The sequence below is a fragment of the Pteropus vampyrus genome, unplaced genomic scaffold (genome assembly GCF_000151845.1).
Source record: "Pteropus vampyrus isolate Shadow unplaced genomic scaffold, Pvam_2.0 Scaffold152, whole genome shotgun sequence".
Classification (NCBI taxonomy): domain Eukaryota; kingdom Metazoa; phylum Chordata; class Mammalia; order Chiroptera; family Pteropodidae; genus Pteropus; species Pteropus vampyrus.
The window spans coordinates 2,796,109-2,804,128 of record NW_011888933.1 but is presented as its reverse complement, the minus strand read 5'-3'; the positions used below and the strand labels follow the sequence as shown (position 1 = coordinate 2,804,128).

Here is an 8,020-nt window from a genome sequence, read left to right as displayed (position 1 = left end):
TTGTCTAATCAATACTGATCTTTAAATAATTTTAAAAATTAAACTGGTGCTTTAGACAACCTATACAGTAATTTCTAATAGCCATAGTCATATGCCAAGAGAAATTCAGCATGATTTAGAAGCTTTAAAATTTTTTAATATTCCTCTCATGAACATCAAATATTTCATCAAGCAGATGCCATATAATTTGTTACCCAATGTCTATTTAGCAAATGTTAAAAAAATATAAGAACACATTAAAATTTGCCTATTCAACTTCCTTCTAACTCTAAGAATTCATTAATTTATCCAATCATCTTCAGTATTTGCCACAAGGTGCCAAAGCTTTTGCTAATCACTTCTATGCCATTACAAAAAGGTGTTTAATTTCAAAATCTTATAAACTTCTCTTAAACCTTAATTTTTTTACATCTGTGATTAATTTTTTCTTCTCATTTGATTTTTAATGTTTTTAAGTCCTACTAAAAGCCAACATTATATCATTCTTTACATCTTCCTTTTGAACGACAAACTGTTCTCCATTTTTAAATCTCTTAATAAAAACTCAACTTAATTTTTATACTTATATTTTCAATTCCCTGATATATTCAGACTCACTTTATATACCATAAAAGAAAAGAATGTTGGGGGAAACAGCCCTCTGCATTGAAATCTAATTTCCTTCTAAGTGACTATTATTTAATATCAAAATCACTTTGTCTATAAACTAGAAACAACTATTCATCTTCTCGTCTCTATTTTAATATGTTTTTCCTTTTTAATGAAAGAAGAAATCATGACAAAAACACTAAGGCAAATCTCAGGAGAAAAAAAAATCTACATTTTTTTCATTATCTCTAGCATCCCACAACTGAAGTTCTTTACCCCTAATCCACCAATCCACCAAAGGTGAAGTTCACATGGCCTTCACTCTTTGAAATTTATTGTAAAGTATAAAGAGAAGAAATATAGAATATATAAAAGTCCACATGATCTTAATTAAATGTCATATAGACCCTAATATTTAAATACTATTGCATGTCTAACTCATGAAGAAAAGCTATATGTAAGTTCTTCCTTTTTCTTTTTTTTTTACTTTTTTTAAAATTTATTTTTTAATTAAGTTTATTGGGGTAACATTGGTTAATACAATTATATAATTTTCAGGTGTACATTATCATTTGAGATCTGTATATTGTATTGTGTGTTTACCACCCAAGTCCAGTTTCCTTCAAGTTTTTCCCTTTTAATACATGACGAATATCACTTAAAAAAGAAGGAAAAAATATCCTAACTAGACTAAATTTATTAACAGCTATAGCAGATATTATCTTCAGCTATGGAAATAACTTGCCTAGACTATAAATGATCTATGCTCCCTTAAATGAAAGAATGCAGGTAATTAGCACTTTAGAGTAGCAGTAGAATATACTCTTATTTAATTATTACCAAAAAGTAAAATTAACTATTACTGAGAAGAGTCTCACAGAAAGAATATTTCCACAGTGAACATATCCATATACTGGAATTCAAGAATAGAAAATAGGATTAGGTATGAAATCTTAAAAAAAAAAAAAAAATCCCCATTTATATATATGCTGAGTTTAATTGGACCAAAAAAACAATTCTGTGCCCAGTACAGGTATAACGGGCAAATACAGAGGAAAAAGACGTTAGCACAGAGAAAAGTAGGAAAGATAAGCTTTTAATAAAAGCAACCCTACAGCCCTTTCAGTCTTCCAACAGCAACCATACACCAACTGACAGAAATATGAACATTATTCTCTTTGGGACTACTGCTTTATCACCTCCATGTGGAATCTCTGTATGTCATTACTGTTCTTTTGAGTCTCCTGTTTCAGAAGCATGTTCATTTCACTGCCACAGTATTTTCCCCTAATTGCCATTTGGGCTTTAATATTCTACCCCCTTTCAAGAGCCTAGACCTACAACATACCTTATTTTTTTAAAATCCAGCATGAACCTAAATTCTCAGAATGTTAGTTTTCTGATATATTTAATACAAATGAAAAGAATATTTACTTTTCCCAAAGTCACATACTTTAAAGCCTTAATACCTCCTCCCCCACATTTTAAGTTTTTTAAAAAAATGAATTTTAATTCGACTTCATGGAACACAAAAGTGTAATAAAGTACTAAACAAAAAAGTATATTGTTTAAAAAAACCTAGTATCCCACACACCAATGTGAGTAGTAAAATTAGAAATGAAAATCTATAATTGATATGATTGGAAGAGAGAGATCAGTGAGAAAAACTGCCTATCACCCCAAAATATAAACAGTATTCAGTATAAAGTTCAAACCAGAATATTTTTAAATAAATCAAACACATGCTTATTGAAGGTCTATTATGTGCCAAATACTGTACTCAAACAGCACTGTACAATTAAGTCTGCATTATAAATTTAAATTAAAATGGTCTTTATGCTATTAGAGTTCCTTACCTGATTTATCAGAAAGGTAAAGAAGAGTTTAGGCTGCAGTTAAAAGTTAAAAGCCCTCACTAGCTCTAGTGGGTATAAGAGATGGTGCTCAAATGTGGTTCTGTGAATTATTAGGTCTATGACCTTGGGTAAGTTACTTAGGTTTCAGTTTTCTCATATATAGAGAATTATTACAGTATGCACCTCACTGAATCATTTAGGAGAATTAGACATTTCATGAACTATGCTTAGCACAGTAGCCAGCACACAGTAATCACTTAATGTTAACTACTATTAGAAGCTGTAAGTAGTAGTTTATTGGTATTATCATTTTAATCTAGAATCTAGACCTAAAATGCACTCTCCAGCTGCTAATGGTTTTCTAAATAGTAAAGTGTAATTCTCCGTTAAGTTAGGCTCTCCCGCTTTCTTGGGGAGACAGTAACAGAATCCACTGAGAATTGTTTCTTATAATTCTTATTAAAAATCTAATATTAAAAATATTTTTTACATTCTATACAGCCTCTGTATACTAATGTTCTTGTAATGGGAAATACTAGCGGAATGAGCAGTGTCTGATTTGGTTACAGCACTTATTAGCTCCAGTTAATCATCCTTTACAAAAAAGGCTTTTTGAATTCCTATCCATACCACAGTCACTCTCAGTTGTTACAGAAACCCTATAGTGCAGGACAAGAAGAAAAACTAAGTTGTAGCTATATTCCTCAAAGTTCTTTTCTTCAAAGAATGTGAAACTAATGGCCTCTTTGTTGCTAAATTCCATATACACTTGACATCCTTATCTTACTTGACCTCTCTATAGCATTTAACTCTGTTGGCCACTTTCTCTTTCTTGAAAGAAGGTTGACTCAAACCAGTTACAGTAATCTGTTGTGATTAAAAAAGAAAAAAAAAATGCAGGCCCAGGTCTCCAGATCATTCAATTTCTCAAAATAAGATAAAAATCCAAAATTTCCCACAAAATATACTAATTTTTTTCATGTCAGCAGCTCATTTCTACTTCTACAACTTCAGCTGTCATCTATACAAGGATGACTCCCAAATCTACATCCAGTTAACCTACACAGATCACTTTACCTCTATAACTGGCCTCTCCACTTCTGTCCACCCCCATCGCCATCGCCATCGCCACCGCCATTGCCACTACCTTCAAACCTTCGATATCTTCTCGGCAGCAGTCTCCCTGGTCTAGATCCAGTCTTGCCTTCCTTTATTCCTCTCTTTGTACAACTCAAGTCCTCTAAAACATAAATAAGTTATTTGGCCAAAAGCCTTCAGGGTCTGCTTATAAATGTAAAAGGAATCCAAACTCTTTAGCCTAACACATTAAACTCATTAGGGCCTGGCCAGGCAGACCTCGCCTCTCCCACTATTTATTTCTATTCCTACAACTCCTACAATTTGCAACACAGAATACTCTTGTGTCCTTAGGCATTTATTCATACCTGCAGGTCCTACCTCCTGGAATGCCTTTCTAACTCCTCCCATTTGCTTAGGGCAGAAACACCCCTGGAAAATCCGCACTTTAAGGCTTGCTCCTCAGCCAAAATAAATAGGTTTCCTTCCTCCAGGCAAAGTTATCCCTTATCATTCACTATTATAAGTGTCAGCTTTTTTTTTTTCTTTTTCACTAGACTAAAAACTTCTCAAGGGCAGAGAATGTGTCTTTGTATTACAAAGCCCACTGTTACTGTTAAATGAACGAGAGCACTGGCTTGAGCACTGGCTTGAGCAACTCCTACCAGCACCTCAGGTAAACATCCCACCCTCCCAAGGTGAGGCCACCAAAGCCACAAACTATTCAGTGCCTTCAAATCCATGCAACACAGACACACACACAGGCAGGCAGGCAGATTACTTCCGGAGTTTAAAAGGAGCTAGAAGTGAAAAAGTAAATCTGTACCTTCTTTGCCCACTGGTATACTTTACATTTGCCAACTCAAAATTCAACAGCAGAGATTAGACTAGCATCAAGCTGCTGAAAGTTTCTATGAACATACTGCTAATTTTTTTAATGGCACAAAAATATTTATTTGCCCCATGAAGGTAATTACAATCTACTTGTACTTAAATACTCACTGGTACTATTAGTACTGAGTCAAGAACTCAATCACACTGAAAAAATTCACATTGAGAAATATTAAAAATCTATAGAGGAAAATATTACCTAAAGGTCATGCACTAGGCACCATTCTAAAGGCTTTATGTGCAATTCCTCACTTAATCATCACAGCAACCCTATGAAGAAACTGAAAGTGAGATTGAGTAATTTGTCCAAATCACATAAGTAGGATCCAAAGCCAGTGTGACTCCAGAGCCCAAGCTTTTAACCAACACGATGTCGTTAAATGGGAAGTCCTAAGATTATGTTTATGTTATATGCACACACAATTGAGAGAGAGACAGACAGAACAACAAAATGTTAGGAATGATGATCTCTTGAGTGGGATAAGTAGGTCTAAATGGGATGAACATGAACATGTATTACTTTTAGTCAGGAAAAAAAAAAGTAAACAAGAGAAATAGTACCTAGGTGGTGCTAACAGAAAGGTAAGGTGGACTGGGGGAATTAACATCTAAGCAAAATCCTACTAAGAGCCAGGCACATAGGCTATCTCATCTAATCCTTACATCAAAAAAATGTTATTTCCATTTTACATATAAAGAAACCAAGGATGAAGTAACCTATCCAGTGGAAGAGCTGGGATGAGAACTAAAGCCCAGTCCAAATGTGTTGAGGATATCATGCTACAAATAAAATTTAACTGAAAAGCTATCTCAAAAAACAAATCATATTGTGGAAAAGAATCAGAACCAAATAGCCAACAATCTTAAGTGGAAGGAGGCAAAAGAGAGAGAGGCCTAAGGTTTGAATTTTAAACTTTGGTTCAGAGTATCTTTGCAAGTGTCTCAAAATAGCCAAAAGCATTGTCTAAAATCAGCATTACAAGTTGGGACTCTGGGACAGAGTTACATTAGCATAAAGTAAATGGACTTGGATGTGACTCCATTGTATATGCAGTGGAGTATCTGCTTTGGGGATAATTTGCTGCCTCCAACTCAGTCTCACCTATCCACCTACTGCTTACAACTTACCAAGTGTGTATGGAGAGACAGGGTGTTACATGTATGAGAACACTGCTAACTGTATTAAGACTTAAGTGGTCTCTCAAGATCCATAACTATTGTTCCAAACCTGGATGGTGAGAGCTGCTAACCCTGGAGGGGAACATCTCAGATAAAAATGAATGCATCCAGCATTTATTTTTTTTTAAGACTTGTTTAATTTTGGGTGATCTGACTTAGAAATTTAAAAATCCATCTAAACTAAAATTCATTCTTCTAAAAATAGCAGTGACATGTTGTTTTGCTAAGAAAAACAGTTGGGGTGGGGTATACAAATTTCCTTATACAATCTTTTAGAGGAAAGAAAACTTGATTATTTCACTTATCAATGAAAATAAACACCTATTTTTTGAAACTAAATAATTAAGAGTGAAAATGTATTACTATAGCCAATTTAAAATTAATTCAATATTTGCCCTTAATATTTGCCTTTTATAGATTCAAATAAAATGTAAGTTAAAAATATCAAACCCGCCATTCCTTAGAAATAAAGTAGCCCTTGTGGAGACTAGATTAGGAAATTAAATATATGTTTGGGACAAAGCAGAAAAAGTACAAAACTTTTGGGATTTATACATCCACGGTTTTTGAAAGCTTAGGAACATGAAGTTGACACTATACCTTAAAAATATCAAATTACTGGGCAAACAGATTTAAACCTTAAAATGTTCCATGAAGAGACTTATAGAATAATTTCTTCCAACCAATATGCTGAGCAAATAAGAACGAGATATAATAAAAGTAACAACCTGGAGTATACAAGTATATGGAAATGTCCACATCAATAAGCAATTTCGATTAATCAATAAAATTAAACAACCATTAAATGTAATTTGCATTTTTGTATGAAATCCATACAATCTCAAATATTAGGCTTTTCTTAAGCACAGTACTAAACCATTTATGGCTGGCTATCTATCACTATGGAGAAACAGAAGGGGTTTTATTTTAGGCAGACAATAGGAAAAGACACAGTAAGAATCACAGGAGTCTCACTTCCATGCCTGACAGAAGTAAGCACCCACCAAGTCATGGGTTATCCATTACTCTGCAAAGTGCCAGCTTTTCACTGGGTAATAGTGTTCTGGGGGTTAAGTGGTCAGAATGTGAAACACCTCTGCCAGTGAAAGCCAGCCTGCCATCAGGCAGGACATACATACACACAACATACTGCCCTAGGTATACTAAAAAGAAAGGAAAACGACAAATGAATGAAGAAAAATAACCTCTCCAAACATGCCCACACCGGAGGTTGGTAGTGGGGCGCAGGGTACATTAGCATTCCAACTTCCACACTAAAGAACAACCAGAAGAAGGTTAAGTGTAGCCACAGGAAACATCCCATCCCTGAAAACCGGGATATCAGGATTTGGAAATTTAACTTAAAAAAAGAAAAGAAAAAAAAAAACAGCTTTCAAAGCTCATGGCACCAAAATATAGCTAAAATTGAATCCATTTAAACATAGAAGAAGAAAAAAATACCAAAACCACAGTGTCAGCTATGTTCAGTTCCCTGAGGGCTCTTCCACAGACCCTTCGGAGTTGCAGCAATAACCACCTTCCTTAAAACCCCCATTTTCTTTTTTTATTTCTTGGGTCGAATATAAGACATCACATCAATCCAAATAGTTATTATCAGAATAAATCAACTACTGATTTTCAAACCGTGCACCTTGTTCAGGAGCTGCCTTGCCCACCTTCTCTCCCTCCTAATTTTTAATGCTTCCAAGCGTTGTGACAACCAGGGTCTCCCCCTTGGGTTCATTCATGTGTTTGTTTCACCGGACAGTGACCAAACAGGACAGGAAACTCCTACACTGGGGGCTGCTCCAAAAACCCAGCCCCGCTCACTGACAGTATCCTCACCGTTCCCTACAGTTTTTCCCTTACAGGGGCTGTGCAGAAAAGGGAGCTGGAGACCCACAGGAGTCCGAGGTGCAAGGGGGAGGAGGCGCTGTATTTGAAAAAAATAACCCCGGTTTCTGGGGTGAGGGCTAAAAAGGCTATTAGGAAAGCCTGCCCTGTAGAAATACAACCTGAATTTACCTCCTCCCTTCCCACCGCAAAACAGCCCAGTCACTAACTAATAAGCTAAGAAAAATCCCTGGAAAACTTTTCCAATCGGGAAGAGAAGGCCCTCTCCCCAGCCTGGGGGCTCCTGGGGAATGGGCTGGAGTTTGCAGCCCTGGAAGGGCTCGCCGGGGAGTGGGGTGGGGCGCGGGCGAGGGGTGCAGGGGCGGAGTACCTTCAATGGACAGGAACTGGCAAAGAGTTTCAAAATAGCCGAGTGCTCTCCCCCACGCCCTCGGGGGTCGCGAGCGCTAGCACCAGGGCTCCTCCAAAGGAGGGCAACCCCCCATTCGGGCCTAAAAGGAAACTTTCCGGGCCGCGGCTGCACCTGACTCCTCACCGCCTCACCGCCCCACCACCCCACCCCACGCCCGCCAGGC

General features: G+C 36.5%; 1 protein-coding gene across 1 annotated transcript in view; it reads right to left on the bottom strand.

The window, feature by feature from the left end:
- Positions 1–8,020, bottom strand: part of INO80D (INO80 complex subunit D) — a 66,361-nt gene that overhangs the window by 55,917 nt on the left and 2,424 nt on the right. The gene's annotated exons all lie outside the window — the stretch shown is intronic.